Source organism: Lathyrus oleraceus, chromosome 6 (genome assembly GCF_024323335.1).
Source record: "Lathyrus oleraceus cultivar Zhongwan6 chromosome 6, CAAS_Psat_ZW6_1.0, whole genome shotgun sequence".
Classification (NCBI taxonomy): Eukaryota; Viridiplantae; Streptophyta; class Magnoliopsida; order Fabales; family Fabaceae; genus Lathyrus; species Lathyrus oleraceus.
In genome coordinates this window covers 278,529,767-278,545,550 of record NC_066584.1, presented here as the reverse complement: position 1 = coordinate 278,545,550, position 15,784 = coordinate 278,529,767, and the positions used below count along the sequence as shown (strand labels likewise).

At 36.3% G+C, this 15,784-nt stretch overlaps 1 protein-coding gene across 1 annotated transcript in view; it reads left to right on the top strand.

Annotated features, from left to right (window-relative positions):
- Positions 1-15,784, top strand: part of LOC127095166 (uncharacterized) — a 106,913-nt gene that overhangs the window by 89,176 nt on the left and 1,953 nt on the right. The window lies entirely within an intron of this gene.

The following is a 15,784-nucleotide window of genomic DNA, read 5'->3' as shown; positions in this document are numbered from 1 at the left end:
GCCATGGGTTCATGAGGCAGGGGATGTTACCTCCACTCTACACCAGAAGCTCAAATTTGTCAAGACTGGAAAGCTAGTGATTGTGGGAGGAGAGAAGGCGTTGTTGGTTAGCCATCTATCATCTTTCTCGTATGTAGAAGTTGAGGATGAGGTTGGAACTCCGTTCCAAGCCTTATCTATTGCTGCTGAGAAGAGAGTTGGGGCACCTATGTCCTCACTGAAAGATGCTTAGAAGATTGTTGAAGAAGGTCCTGTTGATCAGTGGGGGCGCGTGGTAGAGGTCTCCGATAACAAAGGCAGAACCAGTTTGGGGTTCCAGAGAGGCTCGTCAGTTGTTAGATCTGAAGATATGCAACTTAGCTTCCGTAGTGGAGGGTTCATTCATGGCAATGAACAACACTTAGTTATTGTGCTAGAGGATAGCAAAGAGGAAGACTGCACCAACTTTGTTACGCATGGAAAAACATGCAACAATTGGACTGTTGTTGATATTCCTATTATTTTGCATCGATCTAAGTAATTGCTTTTATATTTTAAAATCCTTCTCATATGCCTAAGGGAGAAGTGAACATTGTTTGGGAATTTTAAATTGATCATTAATAAAATTAATTCTATTCATCCACATCGTTGATGTTTGTTTTTACTTTTTGCTTTATTCTGAAAATGGTAATCACAAAAAACATAAATAAACAATATGATTTTCCATCTGCATAATATTTGTCACAAATTCACTTCTCTAAAATCAAAATATCAAATCATTATGCAGGTTGGTTCCTAACCCCATTGAATACAATGATCCTTCTCCTTCTCCAAATTTTGAATTCCCTGTGTTTGAGGTCGAGGAGGAAAGTGATGTAGAAGTGAGTTATGAATTGTTTCGTCTTCTTGAGCAAGACGAAAAGATTATTCAGCCGTTTGAAGAGCAGATTGAGCTAGTCAACTTGGGTTCCGAAGATGATGTGAAGGAAGTCAAGATTGGATCTCGATTGTGTCCAGATGCTAAGAAGGGGTTAATTGATCTTCTTCAAGAGTATTCAAATGTGTTTTCTTGGTCCTATCAAGACATGCCTGGGTTAGATTCTGAGATTGTGTAGCATAGATTATCGTTGAAGCCAGAATGCCCGCCAGTCAAGCAGAAGTTGAGAAGAACGCATCCTGATATGGCTGTGAAGATCAAAGAGGAAGTTCAAAAGCAAATTGATGTAGGTTTCCTCGTGACTGCTGAGTATCCGTAACTGGTGGCCAATATTGTGCCAGTGCCAAAGAAAGATGGAAAAGTTCGCATGTGTGTTGACTATAGAGATTTGAATAAAGCCAGTCTGAAAGATGATTTCCCTCTGCCCGCACATTGATATGTTGGTAGACAATACTGCTAAATCCAAAGTCTTTTTGTTTATGGATAAATTTTCCAGATATAATCAGATTAAAATGGCACCCGAAGATATGGAGAAGACCACATTCATTACACCATGGGGAACATTCTGTTATAGAGTGATGCCCTTCGGTCTAACGAATGCTGGTGCATTTACCAGAGAGCAATGACTACTATTTTTCATGATATGATGCATAAAGAGATTGAAGTTTATTTTGATGACATGATTGCTAAATCAATTGATGAAGAGGAATATGTTGAGCATTTATTGAAGCTATTCCAGCATTTGAGGAAGTATAAACTCCGCTTGAATCCCAATAAGTGTACTTTTGGTGTTCGTTATGGTAAGTTGTTGGGCTTTATTGTCAGCGAGAAGGGTATTGAAGTTGATCCTGCCAAGGTCAAAGCAATACAAGAGATGTTTGCACCCAAAATTGAGAAGCAAGTCAGAGGTTTTCTCGGCCGATTGAATTATATTTCCAGATTTATTTCCAACATGACTACCACATATGAGCCTATATTCAAGCTTCTTCGGAAAGATAAGTCTTGTGATTGGACCGAAGATTTCCAGAAAGCATTTAATAGTATCAAGGAATACCTGCTTGAGCCTCCGATTTTGTCTCCACCTTTTGAAGGAAGACCGTTGATCATGTATTTGGCTATGCTAGAAGATAGTATGGGTTGTGTTCTAGGTCAGCAAGATGAGACTAGAAGGAAAGAATTTTCAATTTACTACCTCAGTAAGAAGTTCACCAATTGTGAGACTCGACATTCAATGCTTAAGAAGACTTGTTGCGCATTGGCTTAGGCTGCTAAGCGTCTGCGCCAGTATATGTTGAATCATACCACTTGGTTGATATCCAAAATAGATCCAATCAAGTATATATTTGAGAAGCCTGCTTTAACTGGGAGGATTGCCCGTTGGCAGATGTTGTTATCAGAGTATGATATCGAATACCGATCTCAGAAAGCGATCAAAGGTAGTATCTTGGCTGACCATTTGGCTCACCAACCAATTGAAGATTACCAGTCAGTGCAGTATGATTTTCCTGATGAAAAGATTTTGTACTTGAAAATGAAGGATTGTGATGAACCATTGCTTGGAGAAGAGCCAAGGCCTGGTTCCCATTGGGGCATGGTATTTGATGGAGCTGTTAATCAATATAGAAATGGCATTGGGGCAGTGATTATCACTCCTCAAGGCACACATCTATCATTTACAGCTTGATTGACTTTCAAATGTACAAACAACATGGCAGAATATGAAGCTTGCATTATGGGGCTTGAAGAGGCCATGAATCTCATAATCAAGTATTTGGATGTCTTCGGTGATTCGGCTTTGGTTGTGAATCAAATCAAAGGATAATGGGAGACAAATCAACCCGGTTTGATACCATATAGAGATATTGCGAGGAGGATTTCAACTTTTTTTACAAAGATTGAGTTTCATCATATCCCTCGAGATGAGAACCGGATGGCAGATGCTCTTGCAACGTTGGCATCAATGATCGTAGTGAAATATTGGAATGAAGTTCCCAATTTATCTGTGTGCGTCTTGATAAGCCAGCTCATCTGTTTGCTGTTGAAGAGATCAAAGACGAGAAGCCGTGGTATTACGACATTAAATGTTTCCTCCAAAGTCAGATTTACCCACCTGGGGCATCTTTGAAAGACAAGAACACTTTGAGAAGATTAGCCGATAATTTCTACTTGAATGGTGATATATTGTACAAGATAAACTTCGACATGGTTTTGCTCAGATGCGTGGATAGACACGAAGCAGACATGTTGATGACTGAAGTGCATGAAGGTCCCTTTGGTACTCATTCCAATGGACATGCAATGGCGAAGAAGATGTTGCGAGCAGGTTACTATTGGCTGACAATGGAATCTGACTGTTGCAAATTTGTGAAGAAGTGCCACAAGTATCAAATTTATGCTGATAAGATTCATGTTCCTCCGACACTTTTGAATGTTATCTCCTCCCCATGGCCCTTCTCCATGTGGGGAATTGATATGATTGGGATGATTGAGCCCAAAGCTTCGAACATACATCGTTTCGTTCTGGTGGCAATTGACTACTTCACAAAATAGGTTGAAGCGGCATCGTATGCAAATGTAACCAAGCAAGTTGTTGTGAGGTTTATCAAGAATCAGATTATATGCCATTATGGTGTGCCAAGTAAGATCATTACTGACAATGGATCGAACTTGAATAACAATATGGTGGAAGCTCTTTGCAAAGACTTCAAGATTGCACATCATAAATCTTCTCCCTACATACCCAAGATGAATGGGGTTGTTGAAGCTGCGAATAAGAACATCAAGAAGATCATTCAGAAGATGGTTGTCATGTACAAGGATTGGCATGAGATACTCCTATTTGCTTTACATGGGTATCGAACATCCGTCCGCACTTCAACAGGGGCAACCCTTTTCTCTCTCGTATATGGTATGGAAGCAGTGCTCTCCGTAGAGGTTGAGATTCCTTCATTGTGTGTGATCATTGAAGCCAAGTTGACTGAAGATGAATGGTGTCAGACTAGGTTTGATCAGTTGAATTTAATTGAAGAAAAGAGATTGACTGCCATGTGTCATGGTCAGTTATATCAGCAAAGGATGAAGAAAGCTTTTGATAAGAAAGTCAAACCTCAAGTGTTCAGAGAAGGTGACCTTGTGCTCAAGAATATTTTAAAGTTCAAACCAGATTCTAGAGGAAAATGGACTCCCAATTATGAAGGCCCATATGTTGTTAAGAGAGCTTTTCAGGCGGTGCATTGATTCTTACAACTATGAATGGTGAAGAGTTCACTCGTCCTGCGAACGCAGATGCAATCAAGAAATACTTCGCCTAAAAAAAGAAAAGAACAACTCGCTAAGCTGAAAACCTGAAAGGGCGGCTTAGGCAAAAATGAGTGTCTCGGTGGATTGAAAACCCGAAAGGGCAATCCAGGCAAAAATTAGAGACATAAAGCAGAAAGAATTTCCCGGTAAGTTAAGTACCCCGCCTTGGGGCAACTTATGCAAAAATTAGGGATTATGGCAAGTAACTGCATTCTGCTGATCTTCAGTGATTTTGAAGACCTGATTGAGCACAAGGGTTGACACTAGTTCATCTCCAGCAGCGGTCAAGAGCACAGTGGATATCAAGATTTGGTAGAGGGATTAAGGATCATTTGTATTCAATGTAACACTTTTCCATGTAAATTACCATTTTCAACTTTGTAAAATCTATGGAGTCTTGTCATTTACAGACTACCATTCTATTATATAAGTTGAGCTTTTATTCAAATTGTTTCTACTCTTATTTACTTCAGCTAATAGTTTTAAATTTTATTATGATCATTTTGAAATTAAATTTTTAAAATCAAAATCAAGTTTCCTTTAAAATATAAAAGCAATAATTTTTTCCAAAGCAAGTAACAGTAATATCAACAGCATTTCAATGGATAGCAAGTCCTTAAGTGCGAAGCATCTGTGGTTCCTCAAGCCTTTAACTCTTCGGGTGTCCCTAGACATCAGTGTTGATTCGGTTCCGCGGCGAAGTGTTCGATCCCCGACAGAAATTCTATCTTTATCCCCAGCTGAGTTGGTTGATTCAGATACCCTACGGTGTGTCCTTGTCTCCAACAGAATTTCGGCCTTCCTCAGCGGATTTCGTGTTTACTTAGCAGGTGGATCGTCATCAGGATGTTTGATCTTCCCCAGTAGATCACTTTGGTGTCTCCACCAATCGCCATCTATCTTTGCTCCCAGTCAGAGTTTCCTCTTGGTTTCTGAGCAGTATTTGTTGATTATTTTCTTTGTAGGGTTGTCTCTCATTTTTATGGTGTTGACTTAAAATTCCCCACAGATTGGATGATTTCGTCCTCAGCTAGGGTTGAGCCCTTGAGATGTTGATCTCTCTGTTCTCTGGCTTTTGTCTCCATTTTTTTGTGTGGATCGATCAAGGATTGTACCGGTGGTCCAATTTCTTTGTGACACCTCTGTATCCTTTGTGATCGTTTTGTCAGCATAATCATCATATATACATATACATATATTGATATAATTTCATAATTTGCATATCCCACATCTTCATATTTGATTTGTTTGAGATTCTCATTCTCTGTTATGGTGGTGCTTTATCCCCATATCAAATCTGGTGTCTGTCCTCCTTCAATTGTAGAGTGTCATCCCCTTAAGCAAAAAGACTTTAACCTTTCTCCGTTTCCCCACTGAGTTTGTCTCCTCGTGGATGATTGTTTTTTTAGTTTCCTCTCCAGTAAGTTTTTTGGATGGAATTACTCCCCTTGAGTTATGTCCTCATTGGGTTGAGTCTTGATTGACCGTTTTCTTTCTAGCTCTTACCTAGATAGATCTTTTGGTCCCCTAAGAGTCTATTACCCAGTAATTGGTAATATTCTTCTTAGTTTGCAGTTTGTTACTTCTTGCCTAATACCAGGTAAAAGTACAATTTGCTCTCCTCAGTGGAGTCCCCTGAAAGTATATCCTTGATATGTTCATCCTAGCCGGTGGCGGGTATCTTTCTTTCCCCCGCAAGAGTTTATCCTTGATATGTTCACTTTGACCAGTGACGGATTTTCTCTTCGATGGTATTCTATCCAGTAACTGATAGATGTAATCCCTATTTTCGCTCCCCTTTTCAAAGTTTATCCTTGATATGTTCACTTTAACCGGTGACGGATTTTCTCTTTGATTGGTCTTCTACCCAGTAACCGGTAGTTGTAAATCCTATTTTGTCCCCTCGCAGAGTTAATCCTTGATATGTTCATCCTAATCGGTGACGGATTTTCTCTCCGACGGTTTTCTATCCAGTTTTTGATAGAAGTAATTCATCTTTTTTGTTCAGTTGGTATATCCTTGATATGTTCATCCTAGTTGATGACGGGTATCCTCCTTAACATTTCCAGGCAAGTCTATCCTTGATATGTTCATCCTAACCGATTACGGATTTTCTTCCCTGTCGAGTTTATCCTTGATATGTTCATCCTAACCGATGACGGATACTCTCACCCTTGGTCTTCTGCCCAGTAACTGGTAGTTGTAAATCCTATTCTTTTCTGCAGTTTTCCCTAACAAGGTTATTCTTACCCAGTAACCGGTAATGAATACTTCCTCCTGGCGGTTCCCAGCGAGTCATCCTTGATATATTCATCCTAATCGATGACGGATGTTCTCTCTGTCAGATCTTTATTATCTCCTTACCCAGTAATAGATAGTAGATAATAGATTTCCGCTCCTCTTGTGTTGAAGTTTGTCTTCCCCAGTTGAGTTGAGTGTGCATTTCCTTAGTGAAATCGTTTTTTTCTCCAGCATGAGTCGAGTACTTTAGTTTTATCCTGACTTATTCGTATCCCCTGCAAATGTTGTTATCTCCCCGATTGAGTCTTTCCATGTTTGCATGGAATCCCTCTAGTCCCCCAGTAGTTTTGATTCATAGTCTGGCCTACGCATAACTCCTTTTATCCCCTTAGAGTCTCTGTCTCCCAGTGAGTTTTCCTTATGGCATGTATTATACTCCTGCGGACTTTCAGTCTCTCTGATTTCTTTTCCTTTGTGGCTCTATTTCCCCACAAAGCATTAACTTTTGCATTCATATCATATGCATCATGAGGTCGCTTAGGGACCAAAATTTGTTTCTCTATGTTGTTATTTAAGCCCACTCTACTGAGTCGAGCCGAAGATTTTAACCTTTCACCTCCTCAGTCAGAATGTCCTTAAATAGGGGCAGCTGTAAGACCCCAATTTTGACCCTAAGATCCCTCATGCAATTTCATCATAAGCATTAGCATTGGGATCATACCTTGGCATCCTCCTTACCCCTCCTTCATTGGGTTTGTTTTGGGAAGGGATCACCAAGCACTTTGTGATTATATCATACTTGTATATTAACATTTTACTAACCCAAATACCAAAAATATGTCTTTGCACTTGCCTAACTCTTTTGTAGGTAGGGCATGATCTCATTGATTCATCAAGATCACATTTAGGGTTTGAGACCCTCATGAACAAAGAGCACAACCAAGAATTGATTAAAGAATGGTTATAAACATCATATATGAGTCCTATTGATATCTACATGTTATATTGATCAATTTTGCTTCAAGAGTTTGAGGGTGATTTGCCTTGGAAACCCTAGTTTGACTGGGTATCTTGAGTAACTTCTCCAACAAGCTATCTCACCAATTGATCCAATTTCTCAAGGGACACTTTAAATTTCTTCATCTTATGCATATATAATCAACCATGAGCCAAGAAAGTCAAGAGGATTAGAAATTAGCAAGTTGGTTGATGGTGGTTGGCCAGATGAATTCATCTGATCAAAGCTGGGTCTCCCTAGACCCTATCTCCTACAATTTTCACCATATGAAAATTATTCCAAGATAAACCTTACTCTAAATTACATTAAAAACAACTTTCATGTTGATACCTAGAGCTAGTTTTGCTTGGAAAATCATTTTCTATGTTGAAACATTATAGGTCATTTTGTTTAAACCCTAATTTGAAAGTCAACTTCCCAAGGCCATAACTTGCTCAATTTTTATGAGATGAAAGATTTCCAAGTTTCACAATCAAATTCAATGTGTCTACTTCAACTTTTATGTTTGGAGTGGGAGCTAATTCAACACTTTTGAGCATGTGATATGAGGTTACATTATAGGTCACTTTTGACCTATACCATTGATCAAGTGATTTTTCCAAACTTCAAAAATGCATAACACTATCATTTCAAATCCAAATGAAATGAAATTGGTGATAATTTTGATTGTCTTTAAGATTTCTACAACTTTTATGAAGACACTTTTCTCATTTGAATCTCATATAAAAAGTTAAGCAAGGTGGAATATTGAGACATATGGCTTGACACTTAGAAAAATTTTGATATGTCAAATTTTTCCAAACTTCCACCTCAAATTTCTCCAAGTTCCAAGTTCCAAATGAAAAGGTGTTGAACATCAAAGTTGTTCCTCTTGATCTCACCTTTCCAAAGAGCTCAAATTCATTCATTTTGGATGAGAAATGCATAGGCTGCGTGTGGCTTAAACAGATTGATATCATTTGGCATGGATCAATCTTCAAGCATCAATGTACATGTGCCTTAAAATCTAAGCTAACTTCAAAGCATCTGATCTTCAAATTTGGACCTTCAGCTATCATTTTATGGGCATATGCGCACCCATGCAGCATTGCATCATCATTTTCCAATTTTGGAAAGTGAAAGTGAGTTTGCAAATATCACCCAATTCAGCTATAAATAGAGCTTCAATTGCTCAGAATTGAGAACACATTTGCACCAACTTTGATTCCCCATTGAAAACCCTTCACTCTAAAAGGATAAATCTGATAAATTCGTTTAAATTTGAGCTTGAATCTCCACTATTTTGGAATTCAATTATCCAGGAATCCATTGCTTCTAAACCTTTCCATTCTCTTCTTGCAAGCAATTGAAGTGAGTCCAAGCACAAGCTAGATCAAGATCCATCGTGTTCAGACCTCCATTGAAGGTAATTTGCATAAATTTTAAACTCTTCAATTCTCTTAAATTCTTGCTCAATTCTATTGATTCTTTGGTTGTGTGAAGTCCTACCAATGTAGGCAAGAAGATTAAGTTGCTTTGAGGTCAAATCGAAGCAACTCAGTTCGTGTACCTAAAATTTCAATTCCACATATCTCTCAATATATTTGGAATTGGAATGAATGAAGGTCAGATTCGAGCTCAGTGCCATTTTTTCTTCAAGATCGTGTCCTTGTTTTTCTTTTTGGTGATGGTTCATCTTGACCAGTCCGGTGAGGTCCGCCGAAAAAGATGACCTGAGTTCTGGCTCCGGCGATGAGTTGGCAAGGCTTTGAACCATAGGGTCCATGTATCACGTTTTAATCCTAGGTGTTTGTTTTAAATACCAATTGTGTAGCGTTGTTGACTAAGTTACATGTGGAACACGCGTTTTGGATCATCAGATCTGCCACCTCAATTAATGAGGGAGATCTGATGGTCCACGTAATTTAGAATTTCTGAATTTTTATTTAATTGCATTTTCTTCAATAATTCATATTAAATTTAATATTGATCCAAAAAATATGGGACTTTCACCAAAAAAATTCAAATATTCTTCTCTTTCATATTCTAAATTAAAATTATTTTTTGGATCATTATTAATATTTTTCATGAATTAATTGATTTTTCATTTGTTTTTAATTGTTTAAAAATATTTTTAAGTGTCCAAAAATTATGAAATTTTTTCTCCAAGGTGCTTTGACCTTGTTTGACCTACGATAAATCTCATGGCCATTTCTTTGGTGTTTTGATGAGATTTTAGGAATTGGACAATACATATTTGATTTTAAAGCACTATTTTATTATTTTTAATTGAATAAATGTCATTTAAATTTTGTTGACCATTTGTATTGACTTAATTGAGTTTGCTTGTTTGTTGTTGGGCCTTGGTCAAGGTTGATTTGACTTTGTCAAGTTAATATCATTGGATTTAGGGGATTGATGGAATATACATTCCATCTCCCAAAATGAATGAATGATATTAATTTGGTAAAAGTCCTCCTTTGACCAATTTGTGATCTCATTCATCCCCTTCCCTCTTCATCTAATTCCCCTTCTTCATCCATTCATTTTTATTTGGCATTTGACATCTCAAAGTCCTAATGCTAGTTGATTGAAAAAATGACATGAGTATGGATGTTTATTTGGCATTTGACATCTCAAAGTCCATTTTGCATATTTTTTGTGTGTGGTATGTTTCATGAGCGTAGGTCATAATACTATGTCTCCAACATGCATTAACACCAAAAGTCTATTGTCCGGCCTCAAATAGTTGTGACTTCTACATAAGTCCAATTACGATTGCTTAACATAGCGCTAAATTTGTGACACAAAAGGCATAAGCATTCTAGTTAGTGAGATTGTAAGTCTCCCATCTTTCATGGTATTGTGTGGAAACTTGGCCTTCTTTCCTTCCTTTGGAAGATATTTTGGTTCAAGGATCCATGCTTGTGGTGAGTGGGTTGAGTGTTCTCCAAAGAATGTCTTGAAATGAAAAGCAAAACAAAACTAACATCTAACCTACTAACTACTAACTTTTAATTTCAAGCTTTTACTTTAATGCAATTTACTTTTAGCACTTTATATCATTTTCCATTGTACATGTCATTCTTATTGTTTATGTTAATGTAATTTTCACTTTGTCCATTTGGACCATATTGTGTGATATATTTTGATTGGTGATATTTTGTTTGCTTGTGTGGTCTTTGACCATTAATGTACATAATAAAAACAAGAACCCTAAAAAAAACTTTTGAGTGGACTGTTGGTTTGATCTTGGACAAATGGACTTAGAATCTAGGCATCCTCCCTAAGCTAAAGGACTTGGCCAATGCCAACTTGTTGAAGAACCAAGTGCTTGCAATTTGAAATTCATCTGATACATCTTTGAAGATCTCTCTAGATTCATCTGCAACATGATCATTGTGAAGCTGTTATTTTGAACCTGTGACTTGTGGAATTCATCTGTTGCATGGGCTATTTTGAAGAATATCATGAAGTGGATAAGCTTGGATGAGGCCATCTTTATTTGATGCCTTGCTCTTCAAGATAATATAATTGTGCATTTGTATGTTGTTTGATTCTAAAAGTACAAGGGGATTCTGGGTTTCTATTGACATACTTGTCTATTGGATTGCTACCAATTTGGTCAGATCTTTTCAACTCTGAACTTTTAAATTTTGTGTATAGGATAGTCTCTTCATCTTCTCCCCATTTCATTAATTTCAAAATCTCTCCCTCCATTTTTTTAAATCTTCTTTGTGTGAGCTACTTTTGTTTTAAACTTTGACCACTTTTGCAAGAAAGATAGAAACTTTGGCCTTATGCCATTGCCTTTTTAAACTTCTTTTCTTAAATCAAACTTGTAAATGAACTTAATTATACTTGACCTAAACTTTCAAAAAGGCAAAAAGAACTAACCCATTCAAATCATATTATGCCTTTATGCCTTTCAAACTTAAATTTTGTTAAAATCAATGCACTCATTTTGAAATTTGTAGCACGAATACGAGGTTTTGATCCCTCATTTTTATGTTGGTACGTAGGCACAAGACTGAAGGTCTTGCCAAACACAAAAATATAATTAATGAATTCTTTTCTCATCCCCCCATTCTATTTGTTTGTAAACATCATTTTGTACAAAATACATATGCACACGAAAAGGGCTTCCTAGGAGTACCTAGGACACTTTGGGTGCTAACACCTTCCCTCTGTGTAACCAACCCCCTTACCTGTGATCTATGACTTTTATTAGTTTTTATTTGAAAACTTCTTACTATTTGGGTTTTGTTTGTACTTTTTCCCTTTTCCCTTGGAAACAATAAAAGCGCGGTGGCGACTCTTGTTAATTGATCTCTAGCTTGTCAATAGCTTGATGATCATGAATTTCCCGCTACAAGATGCTAGTACATGATTGTTATCTTTGGAACTAGAAAAGTACATAGATTCAGCTTTAACCATAACCCCACTATTTTGCATGGTGCTACAATCGTCCTTTGATTTTGTATAGAATGAATATTTAGAAATGTCGTATGCACTCCAAGTAATTACATTAAACTTAGGCATAAGTGGCAACCATTTCCAAATATCTAATGCACTACTCTCTTTAGAAATATTTTCATTAAACCAATTTATGAAAGTTTTGTTATGCTCTGTCAACAACCATTTTTCATTCATCTGGGGGAATTTTTCCTTTAAAAGACTGAGAAGTCAAGTAAGGTTGAACTTCACTAAGGTTATTCAATATATGCAAATGTGCTTGAATAACTATTTCTCGGGAAAATGTCTTAACATTTAAACCTTGAATACATCTACCATCATAAAATCCATCATGACGAGACTCAAAAATTCTTATAATGGAAGCTTCTGACAAATAGTTTGTACAAAACTCAATAGCTTCTTCTGTGATGTACATTTCCACGATTGAAGCTTCTGTACAATGATGATTCTTTTAATACCCTTTAAAAATCTTCATGTAACGCTCTACCGGATACATCCACCGTAAATAAACTAAACCCTAAATTCCAATCTCCCTTACTAGATGAACAACTATGTGAACCATAATATCAAGGAGCGGTGGAGGAAAATATATCTCTAATTGGCACAAGATAATTGCAGCTTCGTGTTCCAAGTCATCTAAATTTCTAGGATCAATAACTTTACTACATATAACATTGAAGAATAAGCACAGTCTGGTTATAGTTACCCTTACATTTCTTGGTAAAATACCACGGATAGTCACTGGTAGAAGTTGTTGCATCAAGACATGACAATTATGAGATTTCAAGCCAACTAATTTGTGATCATTCTCTGACACAAGTTTCTTCACATATGATGAGTACCATTTGGGAACTTTGATACCCTGCAAACAATCGCAAATTTTTTTTTTCTTTTTTAGAAAGAGTGTGACATGCTAGGGGCAAATAGATTATATTTCCTACTTCTTTTGGGGCTAACTCCTTCCGTATACCCATCACAACCATATCTTCGCGGGATTCTTTAGTATCTTTTGTCTTGCCTTTAATGTTGAGAAGTGTTTCAATCAGACTGTCACATACATTTTTCTCCACATGCATCACATTAAGACAATGTCTTACATCAAGACTAGACCAGTATGAAAGATCAAAGAATACCAACCTCTTTCTCCAAATACTTTTCTCCACGGACTTTTTTTGTTTCTTTCCAAAGACAACTTTAATATGTTGTTGTTTTTTATAAACTTCCTTCCTATTTAAGGGCTTTCGAGCGATATCAAACTTCTGTTCTACATTAAAAGTCTTCTGCAATCTACGATATGGATGATTAGGTCTTAGAAATTTCGGATGCCCAAGATAAACTGTCTTTTTTCAATTTTATAATTGGTGGTGACATGTATCAACTTTACATATAGGATGCGATTTACGTCCCTTAAAGTTGTATCCAGATAAATTATTGTATACAGGAAAGTCATTGATTGTGCAGAACAACATGGTACACAACCAACAAAAATAAAGCTTCTCAACAACAACAACAACAAATAAAGCAGCAACAAGAACAACAACAACAACAACAAAAACAATAATAACATACATAAGAATAACGGTGAGAGAGTTTTTTAGTTCGCTAGGGCTCCTTGGAGAATAAGTGTTCTTTCGTTGGCTGGAGAAGAAGTGTTCTTTCGCTAGGACTCGAGAAGTGAATGAGGTAGACACTGAGAAAATAAAAATTATAAAGAATATTTATCGCAGTTATACTGAAAAATGGGGTAACATATCCGACGTAAAATCTTTAAAAATAAATGCGCCTTTTTGGTTCCAAAAAGAATAAAAAATTAGAGAGTATTTATCTCAGTTTTTATGAAAACCGAGGTAACATATCCGACGTAAAATCTATAAAAATTAAAGGCGTCTTTTTGGTTCCATATAAAACATAAAAATGCAGGAGCTGTGAATCTAATCTCAAACCTTGAGCATATATTTATGTCGGCTTTTCAAAAAATCGAGGTAACAGAATGATTTTTAAAAAAAACAAGGCATCACCCGTTACATACACCCTCGATTTTATATTGTTCTTGGTGAAAGCTTCATCATAAAAAGAGTTAATTGTTGTAGTGATTACACAAATATCTTAACGGTCGACGTTCAACAAGTCATCATCTGGATCTGGACATATAACGACAAAATAGATTGTATATCACTATTTGTCCCAAAAATCAATATATTTTCTGACTTTGTTATGTATACAGTTCTTTCCTTTACATTATTCATTGTTGTTGGGAAAACATGAGAAGAAAGAAAGATTGAATGGAAAACATTTTCTCTCAAAAAGAGTATAAGGAAAAAAAACATAAGTGTCTTACGAGTGAACAATCTCAAAATAAAGGACTCTATGACAATAAACTTCCCCATATATTTGTCTATCTCAGTATCTTCTCCTCTATCTAAGATTATCTTGGTGTGAGAACTCGTGAATTTAAATTCACCCAAAACTTGAGTCACCTCCCTCTCAAAAGGGGTGGGGTACTCAAAGTTAAAGACAATGATTATCCTTGGATCTTCTGTCCACGATAAAGGGAAGCAAAGGGCACCATCTGCCATGGTGGTAACCATAGAGGCACTATCTCTCCCCTTAACCCTCACGAACTTGTCCTTTCAATTTTTGTAGTGATTGAATGAGATTCAAACAATTTTCTTTCTGATATGGCACTTAAAGTCACTCAGACACCTTTGGCATTGGCCTTGGTACCACAGAATGAAAAAAATGACTCGGCGATGGAGAAGACTTCTAATCACCGACATATAATTTTGAACACCCTACTTATGCTACAACCATTAGGTATAATATGCGAATCTAAAAACCCACCTCAAAAGTTTAAGAAGTTGATTCTTACGATGATGCTGATTTTTTTTCTTAACTTCTAGCTCTTTGATAGTGGTAAAATGGAGACGAATAATGATATCTAGCATGCAACTCTAAAGACCTTTTTCTCCTTCTCCCTAGCTTCATCATGTGATTTTATTTACTTATGAGAAGTTGGGGCTGTTTTGACCTTACTAGAAGTAGGATAAGAGGAAAGGACTCTTAAGCCTTTCATCTTGTTAAAAATATATATTTCACTCATATCACAATATCTTATACAAGACTTAGTCAATGGTATAATTATTGATGTGTTTATGTCTTAATATTATTTCTACCATCTCAAAATAATCCAAATAATTCATTCTAATGCTTGGTTATATTTAAACCAAATTATCTATCTTACTAGAAAACAAAATCTTAACTTAGGAGATACTACAACCGAGATTTACAAATATTTTTAATTAATCAAAAAATGAATGATGTGGAGTGTTACATCTGTTCATGGTGGTGTTCATGGTAAAGATTATTGGCAAACATATTCTCAAATATTTTAGAAGTACTTTTAGAGTTTGCATATGTTTTAGAAGTTGTAAACCTTTCTTAGATGGATGCACACGTATACATATATGGTCGGTAATATTGATTTTAAAAAATCTACTTCTAGATATATTATGACTTTTGCAAAGGTAACATGTTGTAAATTAAGATTGGAATGTTTTATCTGTGTGTTAACAAGAGAAATTTATATTATTCTATGATAGTCGGGATACGATTTATTTTAGTAAGAACTCGATGTTTCATTATAGATCAAAACACATGTATCAACAACAAATTAACAAAAGAAAAGACACAAATCAGTGGCAAAAAGAAAAATAAAGTCTCAAATATAAGCTTTGAGAAGGAAGAAAAATGGAGCTCAAATCTTAGGTGAGTGTAGTAAATTTTCATTTTTATGTATTTTTTGAGTAATTTTACCATAATTTAATGTTGTTTTGATATACCCATTTTATTTAAGT